Raw genomic sequence first — 20960 nt, 5'->3', positions numbered from 1 at the left:
CCGAGCGGGGCGGGGCGGGGCGGGGCCGGGCCGCTCCGCGGGGTATATAAATATGTGTTTATATACACGTGTCAGTGCCTGCACGGTGGGCTCCGGGTCCGGGTCCTGTCTCTGTCTGCTGGCCTTGGCGCACGTAAAGCATTTCTGCGTTGTAGCATGAAATAACCCGGTTTTGGTCGGCAGAGCTGATCCAGGCTGCAGAGCGTCGTTGGGTGAGTAAAGGCTTGTACACGGCCAGAGATGGTTGGAGTTACGAGTAAAGGTGTATCTTCTTGAGCTGTCCTATGAACCGAATGGAATTGCTCACCTGCATGTGGCATTGCTGGGTTTACGCTCACAGTAATTATTTTTTTTAGAACCTGACCAGTTTGTGGCACTGCTGGTTTAGTGCGATGGGAATGTTTCCCACGGATTTCAGAGGGCACATGCTTATGCCTTCTTTGTTCTTTCTGAAGTTGATGCACATTTTTTTTTCCTAATAAAATAAGAATTTAGAGTAACAAGTAGAAGGGTTATGTAGAGCCCGATGTTGAAAGGTACTATTCAGCACCAGCTTGCAGTGCAGAGTTTCATTTTTTTGGTGCTGATGTTGGCACTAGATCCATTAAAATAACTTTCTATTTTCTCAGCTGCCTTGATATCGGCTGTATCAACAGTGTGACGCTACAACAAGCCAACTAGCACAATGACAAAAGACTTTAGCAAACAAATAAAACCACACTTTTCATTGAGCAAACACGTAAGTGACCATGCAGCTGTGGATGATGGTACTGTGATGAGCTGAGCTAGGAGAGTTTTATTTCAAATCAAACAGCTGATTTACTAATGTTATTTTTTAATTAAGCATATTATTATTTTATAATAAGAAATTACGGTCATTGAAAACCTGTCATCGATTGAGGAACAGTATCAGGGTTAGGCTGAGAAAAATAACAGCTGCCTCAAAAGCCCAGCCCTGCAAGGTTTGTACTCTGGTATAGGACTGTTCCTTGGAAACAGTGAACTTCTGCTATTTCTAGTCTGTTTTGCACCTGTAGTATCTAAGAGGAGATATTTTCAAGGGTGGCTCTGTGGAAGTCAAGGGGATTTGTCCCTAATACGGATCAGGTCTTTGTTATCTGGCTCTTTTCATTGTAGGGTAATTTGGGGGGGTGGGGGTGTAGGGTGTGTGTAAAGCAATAATGTTCACTTGAAGGCTTAGTCCATTTCTTTTCATTTCTGATCTGATTCTGCTCTTTGGCAGCAGAGGATGCTGTGAAGCTGCTGAAACTCTGCAAGTAAGAAGGGAAGGAGACCTCTGAGCTGGACTCTCTTCTGCCATCAGCTGGAGGACAGGATCCCTGATGAGCCAGGAGACCTGAGCCACTGGAGACAGGACTCAGGGAAGGAGTGTGTCACTATTCGCAGGAAACATCTGTGGCCAAGGGAGAAGGGCATTACCACCTTAGGGGCTGTGGTAAGTCTGCTTGATTTGGCTGCACTAAGCAGCTCTTTCCACTGTTCTTTATCCAGGACTGGCTGTGATAGCTCAGTTTCTTCTTGAATTGCATCCACTGGATTTACCAAAACATTTTCATGGTAACAAGTGTGCATTGTGCACTTCCATGCTACTTACTGTAGTAAAGCTCTGCTCTCTTAGTGGGCTTCCTAGGTACTACTGTAATGGAAAAAAATAAATGCTGAGGATAAAAGAATTTTAAAATGCATTCACGCTGATGAGCATTTAATGTTTTGTTTGGGTTTTTTCTGTATTAGGTTGAGTGCAAACTTTGATTGATAACATCTGGTAACTTAGCTTGACAAGACCTCTGGAGGTTTCTAGTCCAACCCCAGGGGTTCACCGTTTCCAGGCTGGATGTGGTTGCTCAGGGCCTTCCTTGTCTAGCTGCATTTGGAAAATTCACGGGGAGGGGGGTTTGTCATCATGCCTGTGCTCCTGCCCCAGCACTGCACCACCCCCACTGGGAAGAACTTTCTCTTGTATCTAGTGAGAATTTCCTTTGCTGCAACCACACTGTCAGGTCAGCGTCTTGCTTTTGCTGCTGAATCTTAGAAGCACAACTTCTCTACAGACTGGCATTTCCCGGACTGGATGCTGGAGCGTGGTTAGGCTGCACTCTCTGGTGGCGGTGAGGAGGAGTGATAGAGTGTAAAATTGATACTCCTGCTGTTTCTGTGTTGAATCCTCTCACATTAACTTCTGAAGGCTGTCTAAGGTTGAGATGTCAGCCAAATGCCATATACTTTCCCTTTGCAACAGCGGGGAAGGTGCAATTAGTAGACAAGGCATCAAATGTGGCACCTTGTATAGGTGGAGGGGAGAAATAGATTATTATTTTTTTTGTAGCCCTGTTTAAATGTGTACAACCAAATTGTGCTGGCTGGTAAAAATAGCATGGTAGAGAGTAGCTCAAGCTTTCTTTTAATGTGTTTGAACTAATGTGCTTCACCACATTATTTCAGCTTCCCTTTCTCTACAGTACAGAGAATAGGAGTACGTACTGACGTGCATGAGATGATCAACAACCCAACAGTGATAAGAAGCAAGAAAATGCTTCTTACATGCACTTACATTTTGATCTGCATTTTCAGTGCATAGTGTTGGTATGAAGGGTGGGGGCTTTCAGCTTGTGTGGGTGCTGTTGAATGTCTGTGCTCTTCTTTTTCCTTGGAAATACAAGAGGAAGAGGAGCAAAGAGCTTAGGTCAAAGCCAAAAGGAAAACCTGCAATTGGCTGCATTTTCTTAAGCAAGAACCGAACCTGGGGAAATGTAACTTAACCTTTTCTGGTGGGCTAGGTGAAATTCCAAGGTCTTGACTTCCCTTGAAATGTCTGTGTCAATTTTTAAAGTCTGACTGAAAATTTGCGTGATGAGGAGACTTTGAATATTGTATCACTTAGTGAGTCATCCATTTTCGCGCCTGTATGTGTTGTGGTAGTGACTGTCTTGTGGTGGGTTTTGTTTGCAATGAGAGTGAAGCTGTTTAGAGTTGCTAAAGCCGTTTAGAAGTTAGCCAAAACCTCTACCAATGCAAATCAGTGTGATTCTCAAGAAGGCTGTAGGGCTACAGTGATTTCAAGAAGATTTGAAGAACTAGACTCTTACCTGCATTTTTATGTAAGGTAACTTCCAGTGTTCTTCTTTTTTATTTTTTTTACCTGTATTTTTAAAAGAGCTCTGAAGCTTCTCTGCTGCATGTATTCAGGTGCTGGCTACCTTGTTTTTCTTTCCTATGAGAATTTATGCACAAATAGAGTATTAACAAAAAAAAAATAAGAGACACTTCAGGTTCTAAGGAAGTGAAGCATGGTCAGGTCTGATTCAGACTGAGACAGGCACAATGCTTTCACTGAGGCCGTTTGATACTTTTGAGCACTAAATTTATGCTGGTTCTTATTAGAAAATGGGAAAAAATTAGTTGAGAACAGAAAAATTCCCCATCAAGTTGGCATTTCTATTCTGAAATTAAAAGAACCAATCTTATCCAGTTTACTCTATCACACAAAGCCTTGATTGTGACTTCAAAGCAATGCTGAGATCTTGCAAAGCTGAACAAGTACTCTTGTTTAACAAAGGCTCAAAGGTTTTGCATGACAGTATAAGTTGAATTAAGTTAATATTTCAGTATGTGTCAGAGAGAAATAGAAGCTTTAGGGACTGAGCTGAAATAGGAGGTAATAGGAAGGTTGTAAGAGAAAGATGAAAACTCTTCCAACTATGTCTGTCATCTCAGTAATTTGTCTGGATGGAAGGTTCATAGGAATCCACCATTTTTTTTTCTTTTCGTTTTTTCATGCAGGATTGGTTCTCCTGGCTGTATGAAGGAGGGAAAGCGCAACTACAGAGCAAGAAGCTGCTGTGCTGAAATTGCTTCAGGCTACTTCCTGGAGGGTAAGGGAAGTTGTGAAATGCTTTAGGAAAGCCTTTCTTCTTCTGACACTTGATCACCTTTACAAAGTTAATAAAAGAGAAGAGATAAAGTGAAATGTAGCATTGCCCAAAGAGACTGAAACCCCTGGAGAGGTTTGCACTAACAATCAGGCCCCAAAATGTGCTGCATGCAACTTCCTCTGGAAATGTGCTAGCACTCCAGGTCAGCTACTACAGTCTTCCCTGCGATGAGAAGTCTGTCTGTTTTCCTGCTTCCTCCACACCCTTCCTTCAACTCTGCCTTCAGATTTGCTGTTGCATAACGCCATCTTCATAGAACATCAGGAATTTTCCAAAACCATAGCTGTTGCGTATGTGGTTTCATCAAGGCTAGAAAGCCAAAGCATGACTTCTCTCCTAGGCTTCCAAGGAAAGGTAAAGAACAAGCAGAAGCGATCCATTGAAGTGGGTTCCCTGCTTCTTTTCTTGTTCTGAGATCCAGGTCAAACACACTACTCCCCTGCCCTAGTGTCATCATTATTTTTTTTCTTGCAGCCACTGTAGCTGTTTATACAGACTAAATGTCATGTTTGCTGTTATGAAAGTCCATCCGGAAGCCAAAATACACACCCTTTCATCTTCCCTGGAATAATCGGTACGTTGTTTATGGTTAAGCTAAAGGACCAGCTGAGTTAGCTCAAAAGTCTTAACGGACTTGTGTCTGCAGCTATTTCTGAGTAACAGACATACACTGTGATAGCGTGGTTGAAACTGCTCTACTGTCTGGGCAGTTCTATAGAGCTCCAGAGATTTATAGTCTTTGAAATGCTCCTGTATAACTACAGAACTGAACTTCAAACTTGATCTAAAATCACGAGCTTATGCTCCCTTAAGTTCCGTAATGCCCATCAAGAAGCCTTGATTCTAAGGGCATCAGAAAGCACTACACATTTTATCATGGTATAAAATAAGATCTTTCCCACACTCACAGGAGGGAGAGATGCTAAAGCCTTTCTCTTGCTGTGGTAACCACAGCAACTTGGTTTAAAAATGTTGCAGTGCTGTCTTGTGTGTCCGTAAGCTTTCCTGGTGTAAGGCATGGTGGCAGGATGAAAGCTATGTCATTAGGTTCTAGTTCATCTTTAATCAAATAAACTAAATCATATTCACACCAGTAACTTTGTAATTGTTCACATTTGGGTTTGTACAGTTTGCTGGGGTTTTCAAGGTTTTTAAATCAGAGAATCCTGCAATCTGCACTTGTTGATCAGAATTCTGTAAGCTGCATGTAAGTGAACATCATATAGTATTCAGCAGGGTTTTTTAATAGTTGCAATTGTTAAAATAGAAATTTTAGGGAAGTAGCAGCTGTATCTGTGCCACCACCCAAGACAGCGTTAGCAGAAAGGCTAGTGGCAGGGAGGGTTGCAATGCATATATGGAAAATCAACAGAAAGCATTAGGATGGGAAAGCAGTTTCCATGGAAAAAGGTGCTATGCTCATCCTCACAGACAAGGAAGATGACCGGTGTAAGAATTGAGAGACTGTACAAGACGGGTGTTGTGGTCATTTAGAAGCTGGCAATTTGGGACTCGTGATGGTTCTTGGCTGTGGCACTTTTAACCTGGCGCTGGGGGCCTGGTTTACCGCCTGGTGGAACTGTAGGCTTAATACACCATCTTAATCTTACCCTTACACTGTACTGCAGGGATAAGGTCAGGCAGGACTTCTATGGAAAAGAAAATAAACTGGTTTTCCTGCATTGCCTCCAGAAAATTAATGATAAGGCCTGCTTATTACATTAATTACTGTAAAGTAAGAGATACTCTTTCCTCATACTGTTAGTTATAACTACAGTTATAACTAAGTTATAACTACAGGTTTTGCAATGGCCATTATTCAATGACCAGATATAACTATCAGGCCTGACATTTCTCCCTTGGTTTAAATCTTATGCAGTTGTGTATGCAGGATGGGGTAGGGCAGAATGAGGTCTGTTACCTTAGCATAGAAAGCTGGTGGGATTGTAAGGTTATTCGTCAATATGTCTTCTGTTTTCAAAACGCAATTCTCAAGCACCCAAAGGCACTTTTTAGTGCAATCAGCACCCCACATGCATGACCCTGAGTGTCAGTGAGGGCTGTGCCTTTTAAGTAACATATGTACAAATGATCTGAGTGGTTCAGACCAAGCATCTGCCTGCTCCCCATCTCTAGCAATGGCCCCAAGCGTACCTCTAATGGTTTGCCATTGTTAGCACGTGAAAGAGTGCTTTCTGGGAAGCATCTGGTCAAAGCTCAGGAAAGCCCTGCCTACCTAACCCACCCAGGCCAGCATGTGAGGAAGCACGTGTGCTCCATACAGACAGTGGGGTGGCTGCAGTGGCTCCATGGTGGCTGCCACTGATGGGTCTGCTGGTCTGCAGGGCCTCCCCCTGCTCAGGCCATGGGGAGTGTTAGCCATGGGGTCTCTTCCAGAAGGGCTGACTGTTGCTGAGGAGGCTGGTCAGTGTATGGTGAAGCAAGCCTTGTCCAGGCTCTTCAACAGTCTAGAAATCCCTCAGCCTGTGATTGTCCGTGCCTATCTTATGGACCTTGCTGGATGGTCACGGGGCTGCCAAGAGAAAGAGCTGCAGAGGTGTAGCTGCAGGAAGAGATGGTGGGAGGGCAGGTGGGAGATCCTCTCAGAACAGAACTGTGAGAAACTCAGTAAGAGGATCTGATTCTTGTACAAGTGCTTCTAGTACACAAGAAGCATGGTTAGAAGTGGGCCGGTGGGACTTGCCACATCCCCCAGGGCAGGCATGGTGTTGAGGGGCCAGTTTCAGCCCTTGTAACGTGCTCGAGAACAGACTGGTAGTGTTGTACCAAGTACAAACTGAGCTGGCTCATTAAAAGCAAGCCAAACCCAAAAGCAGACACCAGGGAAGCAGAAGAATGAGGCATGATGCTTCTGCTGTGTACTCTCCCAGCGTATGTGTGTCTTTACTTCAGGGATTTCCTGAACCTGGTGGTGTTTATCTGGTTAGTGACTATCAATAAATCTTTCCTCTAAATGCTCGTTCAGTCTCCCTTGAGAATTTTCTGCAGCTAGAAAATCCTTCAGCAAGGACCTTGTCTAGAACCCAGCTTCTCTTATCTTCATTGATGGCTCCTCATTCTTGAATATCTGAAGAGACAGTGAAGAGTTGTTCCTATCTGAGCCATCAGGCTTCCCAAAGGTGTCTCTTTGCTGGGGTGGAGAATCCTAGCCCACTAGCTTCTCGTATGGTGACCACTGTCACCACGTGCAAGGTATGTGTCAGGAACACATTGCTTACCTGTGAAATGCATGTGTTTAAGTGAAACACTGCAGATCTTCATCAGCAGGTTAGTGGATTTCTAAATTAAGCCACTGCCTTGAACAATATTTTTTTTTCTCTCAAAACTCTGATAACCAAAGAACAATGTTTTGTTACTGCCTGTTCTTGTATCTGGTTTGGAAAAAAAAGCACCTTAAAAGATCAGTCAGTGAATGTCTTGGCAGCGCTCTGATTTTAGTCTTGCCTAAGAGGAATCACCATCTGTTGAATCACAACTTTCACTTCCTTTGTTGCCTGAGTTTCTTAATCTTTCATCTCACACTGGTCTAGCTCTGTGGAGAGGGAAATGTCACCAAAGCAGAAATAGAGACTATGAGCACAGACTCTGGGGACTGGGCTGAAGTGGAGAAGTGGAAGAGCCCCCATACAGATGAAAGTCGGTGGTGTACTTCGAGGGAGAGCAGACAGCAAGGGCAGAGAACAGAAGCTTCTGGGGACAGTTTGTGACAGTTAGTTTGGAAACACTAATGTTTTTTAAAGGTTAGTTTTCCCAAGGGGGCTGAACTACTCCAGGGGAGCACTGTTGGGTGTGGTGTGGCTTGTAAGGACTAAAATGGATTTGAGGAGCAGCCCAGCATATTGAAAGCCACAAGAATCCATTTCTTACTTATACTAGTGTCTGCCAGGAACTTACTCCGTACGACTCCTTACCAGAGATCTCAAAATTGCTGGTAAGGTGTAGGATGTTCTAGGGCAGCTGGACCACCTCAGCATCCGAATTCCTTTTTTGTCTGTTTATATAACTCGGCCTTCTTGCTAGAGCATGCCTTGTCATGAGTTCTGTGGGATTTTATTGTCTTTTCAGCTTTTAAATGAAACCGAGTGTTCCAGACAATACTGGATCTCAGCACCGTGTTATCTTCCCCTTCTGGGTACTTCTTCAATTTCATTCTTCTTCAGTGTAATAAAACCCAGAGCCCTGTCCCGATGCCTTCCTTCCCCCGTTCTTCAAAACTGCCTTGAAAGTCCCTGGCTAGACTGTCACATGCTCATCACTGGTTTTCCCCAAGGGCCATTTTCTTGTGGAAACACAAGTCCTTAGGGTCATTGTCCTGAGTCTACTTCTCACAAGAGAGCTACTTTTCTACCCTTACTTATGGAAAACTCCTGCAAATTTTCCTCTCCCACAAGTTTCAAACTTTTCCTGTCTTCTGGACTTCGTCATTACCCATTAACGTGCGATACTAACCAGTCACAGCAGCACTGTGCCTGCTTTCTGGAGAAACAGAATTTCTCCCTCTAAATTTCTTAATAAGGGGTCTTGGAGAAGTTCTCTTGTTTTCATCTATCAAAGGAAGGTGTCAGAGGATTACTTTTATTTTTAAAACAAGGGACCATGTGAAAACCATGGGACAGAGTCTTACCTACCTTTATTGATTCTCAGGATAGGCTGTCTCTTTGGTTATAAAGTTGCACAGTATCAAAATGCATTTAAAAATTGGGCTTTAATCCATCATTAGTGTTTTTACAGTCTCTATCTTAAACAGATAAGGGACTACATCTGTTAACTGGGGAAAGTGGAGGATACAGGCAGGGTGCACTCACTGAATAGTTGTTCTGTTGCCTCACCCTGGTATCAGTGTGACCCTCGGTCATTGTGATCTGTTTCTTTCTCATTTTACATTTAGCTATAAGAAGTAAAGGAATGGATATTAGACATAAAATATTAACCTATCCTAGGTTATCCTAGGCACCAAGTCCAGCAAACTTGTGGAGCATTATTTGAACCATCCAATGTAACAGAAAAGTGAGTTATTTTTAATACTGCTGTAGCATTTCTCTAGATAATTCAAAAACATATATAAGTATTAATACTCCCTATTTGTCTGTGGAATTGTGGAAGATACTACTCTTAAAATGTATTGACTCATTTCTGTTACATTTTCAGGGCAGTTTTGTCACAGGATTACAGCAGTATTATATACTGTATGACTGGGGACTTCATGAAAGCATGAGCATTTTAGAGAACACACTTTTTTGAAGAATAATCTTACAATGTAGGAAATAGGCAAGGTTCTTAAGTTTTTATAATTTTAAAACTGACTGATTTCTTGCTAATTTGAAGTCAATGTTTTGGGTGTGCTCTCTGTAGCTCAGTTATTTCAATTGCACTTTTGTAAAAGACAAATTACTTAAACTGTTCAATAGTTTTATGTGGCTTTATGTTTTAAGTTTTGCTGTACACTTTCTTGTATAATTTTTTTACAAGTTCACCATAAACTCAGATAGAAAGTTACAGCTTGATATACTTGTTTGGCTTTTTCAGTGCTGAGCTCTTTGGATCTTGAAAAAAGTCTGGGCTAGTGTGTTTTCCAGCCCTTCCTGGAAGTACTGGGAGGTGAACTCTAACAGCTGTCATTCATTAGCTTGAGCAGTTTCTTTGTTTAAAGTGCAAGACCCTGAGCTTATTCTGCAAGGGACACCTACTAGATCTCTGAGGGCTTTAAATATTATATAGTCAGCTCAGAAACTGTTGAGATTCAATGAATTTGTGGGTATAGTGATGGCAAAAGATAAAACCTGTGTTCTTTTTGTCTCTATATATCCTCCTGTACTTCTAAATCCAGACCATGGCCCACCAGAGGGTGGTGGGACAGATAGTGGTTCTACTGCTGATGAGCTGGTATTCAACATATGGTCCACAGGTGGTTACAGAGAGGATTATTCTATCACAGGACAAGAAGTCAGAGTGCCTATTGAAATTACCAGACAGCAGGCTTAAATTGAGAAAAAGCAAGTTCTTTTTACATGGCACAGCAGAAATAAACTGTGAGAGTATAAATGGGCTCAAAAAAGGAACTGAAGAAAATCATAGAAAGGCTTTTAAATACATAGGTGCAAAACTAGCCTCTGGCTCATGCTGTCCCTGAACAGCAAATTACCAGATCTCACCAGGGTGTGTTAGAGAAGAGTCAATCTTGCCCTGTTTTTTGTACTCTTTCCCAAAGTACCCATTATTGGTCGCTGTCTGAGGAAGGAGCCTGGCTTTTCATAGATTTGGTCTGGTTCACTGTGGCTGTCCTTGTGTTACTGACCCCCTGTGTAGGGGGGGGGGATCTGTGAGATCTGTGAGACAGGAGCAGGATCCATGTGTGCAGGGCAAAAAAAAAAAAAGTAAAAGTCATGTCCTCAGCCACACCACAACCTGTTCTCACTTTGTTAATATGCAAGGTTAATAAGCATAAACACATCCACTTGACTTAAACACATTCCCTAGCCTAAGAGGAGGCGTGCATTAGATCCTGGGAAGGTTTGAGAAGAAAAAGTAAAACACCAAGTTACTCTTAATTCTGCTGTGGTCTTACTTGGTTAGCTCACAAATATTCAGTAACAGCAAGAAAAATGCAGGCTTCCAGTGTAATCCAGTGCCAAGAATGTAATCCACAGTTTGTCCTTAATCCCATGAGGATCATCTCAAATGTTTCCAGTGCTTTTGGCAGGAATATTAAATTACAAAATCTAGGATACTTGCCAGAAACAGAAAAAAGAAGGTTCGCAGTAAAAGCAGTGCCCCTGCTCTGTGCTTCTGCAGGAGCAAAATGGCATGTCTATATGGGCAATTGCTTTGAAAAAAAAATAAAAAAATTAAAAGGGCAACTTCTCATAAGTGTCTTGCAGCACTCCATTCCAATTAGTTCCTAGTACTAAAATATGGACTGTTCAGTGCCTGATGACAATTCAAGGAAGTAAGTGAAGGCGATTAGTTTGTCAGTATATTGAGCTTTTCTTTTATGGAGTTGAAAGTACTTATCTGTCTCATTTCCTCCAGAGCTGGGACCTGTGCTCCAGATCCTGACTTCTGTGTTGTCTGTGTGTTGGAAGGAACTTGCAGGACACAGTGGGGTTGCTTCAGATTCACTCTGATAAAACCAAGGCCAAAGTTCAAATATTGTCAGTTTTGTTGAATTTACCATAAGAAGTACTTACACCTTTGTAAAATAAATCCTTGACTATACAAAGAGTTCCAAGGAGAGAGAGTTGGAGAACTGTGAGGTCTTGTTTGTATGTCAGGCCTTCTTTGAGAATTATCTGCAACTCTATACTTGTTTTATTTATCAAGGTGAAAGTCCCATTTGTCTTTAGAGAGTGAATCTTTAGCCATTTCTGATCACAGAATCACAGAATGGTAGGGTTGGAAGGGACCTCTGGAGATCATCTAGTCCAACCCCCCTGCCAGAGCAGGGTCAGCTAGAGCAGGTTGCACAGGAACGCGTCCAGGCGGATTTTGAATGTCTGCAGAGAAGCAGACTCCATCACCTCTCTGGGCAGCCTGTTCCAGTGCTCTGCCACCCTCAAAGTAAAGAAGTTTCTCCTCATGTTTAGGTGGAACTTCCTATGCTCAAGTTTGTGCCCGTTACCTCTTGTCCTGTCACTGGGCACCACTGAAAAGAGCCTGGCCCCATCCTCCTGACACCCACCTTTTAAGTACTTGTAAGTGTTGATAAGGTCCCCCCTCGGCTGTCTCTTTTCCACACTGAAGAGACCCAAATCCCTCAGCCTTTCTTCATCAGAGAGGTGTTCCAGTCCCCTCATCATCTTGGTAGCCCTTTGCTGCACCTTCTCTAGCAGTTCCCTGTCCTTCTTGAGCCGGGGACCCCAGAACTGGACACAGTACTCCAGGTGCAGCCTCACCAAGGCAGAGTAGAGGGGGAGGATGACCTCCCTGGACCTGCTGACCACATTCTTCTTGATGCACGCCAGGATGCCATTGGCCTTCTTGGCCACGAGGGCACATTGCTGGCTCATGGTCACCCTGTTGTCCACCAGGACTCCCAGGTCTCTTTCCACCGAGGTGCTCTCCAGCAGGTCAGCCCCCAACCTGTGCTGGTGCATGGGGCTATTCCTCCCCAGGTGCAGCACCCTACACTTGCCCTTGTTGAATTTCATAAGGTTCCTCTCTGCCCAACTCTCTAGCCTGTCTCTCTGTATGGAGGCACAGCCCTCTGGTGTGTCAGCCACCCCCCCCAGCTTTGTGTCATCAGCGAACTTGCTGCGGGTGCACTCGATCCCCTCATCCAGGTCGTTGATGAATCTATTGAAGAGGACTGGACCCAGTACTGACCCCTGGGGAACACCACTCGTCACTGACCTCCAACTAGACTCTGTGTCCCTAATCACTACCCTCTGAGCTCTGTCTTTCAACCAGTTTTGTTATACTAGGGTACTTTCATGGGTATAAGCTCTCCACTAGAGAAAAGGACAAATTATAACTGTTTATTTAGTTAGTTGATATTGGAAAAATTTCATCTTACATCAGATATGTTGACACATTTTTCTTCTTTCTCTCTTTTCCTGGTCTCTATCCCACATGACTGCTTTTCCAGGGTCTGCAGAGGAGTGTCTAACATTCTCCTCCTTTCTAGGCAATACTCTGTTTGCTTCTGCAAGAGACAGAAACACCAATGATTTATTTAGTAATACATTTGAATTTTGTCACTCTATTTGTATTCTCTTCCTCATGAAGAACTTGAAGAACCAACCTTAAGATCAGCTAGAGATTTAATTTAGAAATTCCAGCTGTACCTTACCCAAAATACACATCCTACAGAATACCAAAGATGCATAGATGTCCCTTTATTGCCTATTGTTTTAAAATAAGAGGAGTCTGAGCTTCAGTCTCTGGAATTTTTCAGTGCCTACCCCATTTGGGGCCATTGATGCTATGATGATGCAAACAAAAAATTATGTAGTTACATAGAGCTGGTAACAGTATTTTATTGCCATGCAGTTTAGCACCAATACCAAAAATTCTTCCTGGATGGTGCTGTACTTTGCTGGTACTTCCCACTCAACAAGCATCCTAGCTCAGGCACAGACCTCACAGAATCAGTCGCTTATTTTCTGTCCAGAATGAGGTGTCTGACAAACACTTTTCTCCTTTGTATCAGACAGTTGTGCTTTTCTGCAGTGGCAGGAAAGGGTGGAGAGGAGGAAATGTTGACCTCAGAGCTGCTTTCATGCTTATCTCTCTTGCCTTTTCTTGGTCTGGAGGATATTTATGTCTGCAAGCTGGGACTCACCTACAGCTACATGTGTTACTTCGCAAAGCCAACTGACTTTTTAGGATGCTTAAAAGGCCCATATATGCTGATGCATTTGCACCAGATATGTTTGAAGCCACATCCTGTATTACATACGTAATTGTAGCCACAAATAGAAAACAGGACGCATTTTCCACTTGTTACTCAAGTTTTGATAAATTTGAATGTGAGACAGCATCTAGCTTGTTATCTTGATTCTTTTTGCAGCTGTGTTGAGATTAAAGTGTTTGAAAGAACACTGCAGCTACAGGGAAGGTGACAGACAGATCAAATACATGGAGGAGCAATGCACGTTCTGCCTCTCTCTTGTGAAAAAGGTAGATATAGGTTCTGGAAAGCTTTGGAGGCCCAAGGCTTGTTAAACCCACCGCACATTTTTCAGAGGAAGCTAGAAACATATTCAGCGAAATGTTGCTAGCAACATTAAAGTTGCTTAAAAAAATAACAGCACTGCTTTATAAGTATAAGCTCCTCTTCCTTTTAGTTATAAATCACTAGTTACTTTCATCAAAGGAAACCATAAGATACGTTTTTCTTGTTAACCATATACCTAATGACATTTTTTTTTTTCTGTTGAAGGTCAACTTGACCTTTTGTTAAAACAATACAACAGGGTAACTAGTTAGAGTGTTAAGGACAAGTGGCAAAGCAGTAGCATTGTCAGAGAGGAGAAAATCAAGGCTTCCCACTTGTTAGTATCAAAAATGTATGTGACTGAGTGACAGCCCTGTCATCTAATTCCATATAGCAGTTATTTTGCTTTGTGACCTCTCTTTTCAGAACCTTGGATGCTTAACTTAAAATGTATGAAAGCAAATTATGTACATTTGCTGAAAAAGCATACCTTTCAAAGACTATTTGTCAAGGCATTTAGACCCTCATTCTTCAATTGCCGTGTTTGCTCAGCTCCTGTGAAGGAGTATCAGCTGCAGAGGACAGCCATTTCATATGCCTGTACTGCAAACAGTGTTATGTTGGCATTATGATGTGATTAAAATGCATAAATAGTTGAGTACATCAGATATCTGAGGCTAAAGGACACACACTAAATGTGTTGAATAATTAGCTTCACTGCAATCAGAAGCAAAATACCCAGCCTTTACACAAGAAATGCTGGCCTCTTTTCTGTGTGCTATATACAAGATGAAAAATGAAACAAAATTAAGCCTTGGAATACAATCTCAGGCTTGGAGTCCTAACTGAAAGAAAGAAAAAGGACACAAATTCAATAACTGAATTCAAAGTAGGTTCCAGACTCAGCATGGGAGGATCCAGGGAGAGTGGAGCCCACACATCTTTTTGCCAATAAGGGGTGAGACTTACTGAAGGAAGAGGGGGATAACATAGCAGGTTTGCTTGTGTTAAACTTGTCTTTTGACTGAACAGAAGTTCTAGTTGACTTCAGTGGAGTTTTGCCAAAATAGAACTGTATTAGGTGCTAAGTAGAATTTCAGTACTTCAGGTTCATTGATGTACTTTACAGCCCCCTGGGAAATTGTGGTAAACACTTATCTTCCCCTTAGGAAGTGACTCTGTGATGATACTCTCTGCTTCTTACATTAGGTTGTGCAGATTTGGTAAAAAGCCTTCCCCCCTGCAACTTTTAGCATGTTGTTGTATTGCTTAGTGCTTGCGTGAAATTAAATACCAGCAGTTTGGGACTCTACTACTTTGCTTTTTTTTTTTTAGTATTTTCTGTGTTGTTCATGTTTACTGGTTTTATTATAACAGCCTGGGTAGTATACAGGGTGCTTCAGTTGAGAAGAAATCAGTCATTCATTTTTTTTATTAGTGTTCTTGAGGCATGCCAGTCAAATGATACTAACTGTAAAACATTGAGCTATGACTAATGAACCCTTTGGAGAATGGAGGTGACCCCTGCTTCACATTACATTCTGATGTGCAGAGAACAACTACCAACGTTATCAGAACATTTGCTAATGCTGTGAGCTTCGATATCTGGGAGATTTGGTATGTGCTGGGCCCTATTAAAACAGCTTAATTTCCTGTTGGCAGACAATATGTCTTTAGAAAAACATTGCCAACCAGAAATGCTGGCCACAGGCTCTTAGATAAAATTTGGTCATTTCTGGAGCCTCGCGTTGAAGGATGCTGAGGATCTGCAGCCCTGGTTCTTACTGCTGAGAGCTACTTCCCCTTGGGACTTCTGAAAACTAGCATAATGTGTTTCAAGCTGAGTATCCAAAAGTGATTGTATGAGTCATTAGGTAGTAAGCTCTCTGGGGGCTCAGCCAGTATTCCTGTTCTGCATTTATGCAGCATATAATATTGTAGGGGTCTGGATCTGAGTGTCTTATGAGCTGCACAATACACTAGATATTAATAGTAGTCATAACTAAGGGATGTAGTTTGTCTGCTTGTGATCTCATCAGAGCCACATGTCAAATCTTTGCAGAACTGAATGTAGAAATCCAGAGTCCCTAGACCTCACCCTTCATTATTTGAGCAGCAGGCCATCCATTGCAATAGTTATTCTGTTCTATACACAGCAGTTCCCCATGAAGTAAAAATAAAAACAATGAGATGGAAAAACCACACTCGATGCAGTGCCTGATGTTTTGTTTGCTCAAATGGCGTTTACAACTCGGCAGTGTGCAATTGGAAGTGAGGCCTCCTACTGCCGTGTCCTATGCAAACGTGCTGGGAGGTACAATCTTTTCCACACAATTGTCTTAAAGTGATATGGCCTGTTAAAACTTTCACTTGGGCATTGAGATTATTGGCAAAGCATAAGGAAAGATTAGGAGATGCAATGTTGCCCAAGCCATCTGATCGAAGATGACTCAAAGTCACAAGATTAGTTTAAAGTACATAATAACTTGGGGTTCTTTTCTATTTGCCATCTTGCCCAGGGGTTCAGATTTTTCAGCTTCAGATCTTTAACCAAGCTGATGAAAGACTACTTTTATCAAGGGACTTGAAGGTCATATGTAGTCATGTGATTGCATGAGTTAGACTTCAGAAAGAAACACCAGATATTGCATTATTTAGCAATATGGAGTAGCATTATTGTCTTTTTAAATAGCTTTTCAGCACCAGGGGAAGATGGTATTTCTAGTAATTCTTCCTAAGAATATGAATAGACCCTCTTGTTGCTGTACACTCACGGAATGATAGTGAATCTTCTTCATAGCCACAGGGAGATCACATTTCGAAGCATGTGGGGGTAAAGCACTTCTTAGAGCAGCATGCTTGTGTATGAATGAATGCTTCCTTAATGGAAAGCCCACATTTCTTTGGGGCGCTGCATGTGTGTCAAAGCAGGGCTTGCAAAATACCAGTCGTGATTCAGGCACTCTCATGACACTGGAAGGATAAAAGTGAATGTTGCTGAGAACCATAAAGAACTACAGTATGTAACCATCTTCTTTTTAATCTAATCTCGATGGCTCAGTCTCTGTGAGCAGCAACATTCATGACACTAAAAATGGGGTCTGAGTGAATGGATTCCAGAATGTCTTTGGTGGCCTCAGTGTAGCCTAAAAGCCACACATTCTGAATGGCGAAATGCAAAACCTCTGTCAGCCTCTCCTCTCCACTGTACCTTGCAGAAGGAGCTGGCAGTTAGCACACATGGACCTCACAGCAGGTCTACAGTCTGTCATGACAGTTGTCACATACTTAAAAGCACTGAAAATCTGAGTTCAAGGTTGGGACTTGGAGGCATGTGAGCCTTACTTATATAGAGGAAGAGTACCATGACTGTGTCTACACTTTATTTCCATTCCCCAGTGTGCTCGTTATACCAAATCAGACGATATTAGATTAATTAGACTAATAGACCTTAAGTTATTTTTCCTTACTGAAGTGAATTTTGTATGCCTACATCATCTATCACTTCTTATCATGGCCCAAAAGGTATAAGATACATTTATACACCAGAAAGTGGCATGTGATGAACTTGTGTTGGCACTCAGTTAAAATAACAGTGCAGACAGAGCAATTCCAGGTAGAACATGGGGTACGCCTCTTCTGCTCAACTATGGTCTTGTCTATAAACTTTAACTACTGCAGCCAGCCCAAGTTATACTGGCCTGGTTTTATGGAGGGGGAGACTTGAAATCAGGGTGACGTAACTTTCTTGAAGTCACATCAGAGCCTGTGTCAAAGCAGGGATTAGAATGCAAGATCTGGACACTTTTCACAATTTGTATGTTTGTAAAAATCAGGAAAAAATGTGTGTGAGGGAGAGAGAGAGGACGCTGTTTTATTCTTGAGCCTGTGCGACTATTTCACAACCAGTCTGTAGCTGTGTCTGCAAGTTTTCAGATACGTAGGGCTCAGTTCTCCCTTTTGATAAGCAGAATTCAGGTCCAAGCCTGAGGACATATGCGCTCAGGACATATGATTAGGACTTATCCTAATCTTGGACCATTCATTGACACACATAATACTAGATCACGTATGCAGTCTGAAGAGACATAGGGACCTTAATGACTGCTGAGCCCACGTGGCACAATCTGTCTCCTGCAGCAGGAAGAGTAAGCAACACATAGCTGTATTTTTTTCTAATGCCAGCAGAAAACAGCCTGTATCCCTGGTAAATTTTTCACAAGTGAAAAGTGAGATGCTTAGGTGTGCAAATTGGCTTGACAGTTCTGACCCTAGTAATTGTTTGGGTGATGTGTTTATTATTTTTCTAGCCATTCAGGGAGGAAACATTATTATCTGAGAAATTCTGGAGTATCTTGCTGTTTTGTTCTCTTAATTCAGTCTTATTCTTCTAATACATCTTCACTTCATGCACATCCTCCTGTTTATCATCTTCTTCCTTTCCTGTATTTCTTCCTATCAGTGTCTTTTTCCTCCAGCTCACCTCAGTTCATTCTGTTCTTTCTACTCTCCTACCAGATTAGTTTTCTCACTAGTGTACACTAACCCTAGTATGTTTCCCAAGCAGTGTTAGGCTTTAAGTATAATAGTTTTTATGCCTTCTATCTCTGTTCATTCCACCTTGTCATGATCTTTTACAGATGATCACCACATGCACTCTAATTAGAAAAGTCTTCTGAGTAGGTGAAGACAATTATTTTATCTGTGTTTTCCAGGAAAAATCCTATGTCAGGGTCCCTTTTAAATAATGTAGGATTGAAAAACTGAGAGGAAGCTGATCAAGACAGTAGCATCAGTTTGACTCAATAAATTTATTTTAATCGGTTCAGGTACCTCTTGTGGGTTCTTTCCTAAGTCATAAACAGCTGAAACTGATTCAGTCTGTTATCGATCTAATTCAATTTCACATTGTCAGTCTACACAGATAGCTACTTTTGCTAAATCAGTACAACTAAGAGTCAAGTGAGTGAGTAGACCCAAATCTTGGACAGCTCTCCCCTTCCATGGAGCATGAGGATCATTGTTGAGATTCTGAAGGTGAAGAAATGAGTATCTGTCATAAAGAATTCATCCTTTCCCATTTAGGCCGTGAGGAACGTTACATCGATCAAAATAAAAGAATGCCAGGAAAAAACAATAATTGATTTGAGCAATTGTGCAAAGACAGATCTCTTTCTCAGTCGTTGGCTTTGGGAACAGCTTGCTGCCTAAAGGTAGGTTTTCCATTTTTTTGTAGGAGCAATGCTGTTTGGTACTTTTTGTAAGACTTCAGATGTTACAGTTAGAGGAGGTTTGTTTGGGCCAGTGATTCAGTAGACTCAGTGTCTACTGTAGAATGTCTAATGTTATCATGAAACATTTCATAACGGCGAAGTATCTTTGGGAATATTGTGTGGACGAAATGACTTATGGGTGCTTATGTTTCATTGATCAGAAATGTTCTGAGTGGTATTACAGGACACTGCAGGAAGAACACCTGTAGCCGAGAGGGACCTTGTGGAAAATTCCCATGACTCTTAACAGTAATGAAGCTTCGTAAGCAATAATGAGAAATATAACAGAATAATAATTAAAAAACAAAACAACAAAACAACCAACAAACACCTAAGAAAGATATAGCTGTAGACAATTTCCTTATGTGATACTTAACCATGTTTTTCAAACTTGTATGTGATAATTATGTTTGAACACTAAAAGCCTGATTTTCATGCTGCCCTCTATTTGCACATTAACTCAGAAAAGGGCATTTGCCCCCACAGTTTTAAAACAAAGCTTACAAAACAGAGGAAAGAGATGCTTATGAAATCAATAGGAAATTTCATCTGTTTAGAAAAACAAGAGCGTGGTACAGTAATATGCTTCTTTTTTCTTTCAGCAAGAAGTGTTTACAGAGGGGTGCAGCAACACGGGTTTTCTACTTGCTGACTCACAGAAGTGCGAGTCTGTACAAGGCGTGCTGGCTTGCTGATCCCAAATTTTCAAATGCTGTTTCAGTGAAAATCGCCTTCCAGGTAAAAGGGAATTAAATGAATTGCCAGTTCTTGAAGCGTTAATTAATTAGCGAAAGACTGGAAGAACTCCAAACACTTTTTGGCGACGAGGCCTTGTCTTCTCCACTAAGAGGAAGCTGTGGGGACAGTACTTGCACGCTTATGCATAAGTGGATCTGTCTTACCTCAAGGTGAATATGGCTATGCCTACGTTACTGAGCAGCACAGCGCATGAGGAATTGATTTCTGGAGCCAAACCAAACAGTGCTGAAGACCCAGTGTCTACACTATATGCTTTTTTGAAGCGGTTAATTTGGATTGGCTCTAGTCAGGTTCCATGGACTGACTGCCCTTTAGCAGCTGGAGCAGGGTATGCTTATCAAGCAAGGTAAGCTTCTCAAGCACACCTTCCAATTTTGTTTTGTCCAAAAGAAATCCAGTCCCTGTGCTCTGAGTCTGTTCTGTGACATGAATCCATGTGCTGGTTGTGGGAGTTACTGGGACACTGTCTGAAAAGTACCTTCCTGATTTTAACAGGAATGCTAATGTAGGCACCCTCCCTCAACTGCTAGCTACACTGAGGTAAAGTCATAATGCACTATCGATGCTTTTGTGTTGTGACAAGGCACATTCGTCACAGGAGCATTGGGTGAAATTGCTGTTTTTGTGGTTAATGTCAAGGGCTTTGTTGCAATGTATTTTCTCATCTTTCATCCAGAGGAAATATTCTTTAAAGATGTATTAAAGTCTTTGTACCTTTGTATCTTCTTATTTTGTTCCACTTTGTAACACTTAGTCCACTTGTAATTTCAAAAGGCTTTCAGTGGTTTAGATCAGGCTCACAGGTTCTATGCCATACAACAAAAGCATTTTCAGAATTCTTTAGAATATTTTTCTCTTTTGTATCCGCCTTTGTATTTCTCACTTGACTTTCAGTGATTGCTACGTGCATAAGAGAGGGGGAGGTTGGACTAGATGACCTTTAAAGGTCCTTCCAACCTAACAGATTCTATCATTCTATGATAAAATGTCTGCAAGCGTTGCTCCTGACTACAATGACAGGTTGGGTCATTATCAAGGGTTCTTGGAAGTCAAGGAAGATGTTGGAGCTATTTATGAAAAACTGCATACTCATTTCCAACTACATTGATGAAAGTACCAGAAGGAAATTGTTAAATTCCACAATTTGTTGACTGAAGCTGAAGGAGCAGCTTTTAGCTGTGGCTGTATTTTCAGTTTCACGCGTGTCTGTAAACCAAGTGGAAAACTTGTCCTTTGATAAACTTTGTGCAAGAAATCTTTTATGAACACTAATCATTAGTATGAACACTGTTCTGGCTG

The 20960-nt window shown here is 41.8% G+C and overlaps 1 long non-coding RNA gene across 2 annotated transcripts; it reads left to right on the top strand.

The window, feature by feature from the left end:
- The first annotated feature begins 62 nt into the window (after positions 1 to 62).
- Positions 63 to 20331, top strand: LOC128912680 (uncharacterized). 2 transcript variants are annotated; one of them, XR_008467721.1, is made up of 7 exons: positions 63 to 212; positions 630 to 739; positions 1244 to 1456; positions 3802 to 3893; positions 4428 to 4527; positions 18715 to 18842; positions 19505 to 20331. It is a non-coding gene; the product is annotated as an uncharacterized LOC128912680 (long non-coding RNA). The 2 variants fall into 2 exon arrangements; XR_008467722.1 differs by lacking the exon at positions 630 to 739 and having other exon boundaries at positions 1247 to 1456.
- Positions 20332 to 20960: the final 629 nt, after the last annotated feature.

Source organism: Rissa tridactyla, chromosome 1 (genome assembly GCF_028500815.1).
Source record: "Rissa tridactyla isolate bRisTri1 chromosome 1, bRisTri1.patW.cur.20221130, whole genome shotgun sequence".
NCBI classification, from domain to species: domain Eukaryota; kingdom Metazoa; phylum Chordata; class Aves; order Charadriiformes; family Laridae; genus Rissa; species Rissa tridactyla.
The sequence above is the reverse complement of the archived record's forward strand: the minus strand, read 5'-3'. Positions and strand labels throughout refer to the sequence as shown.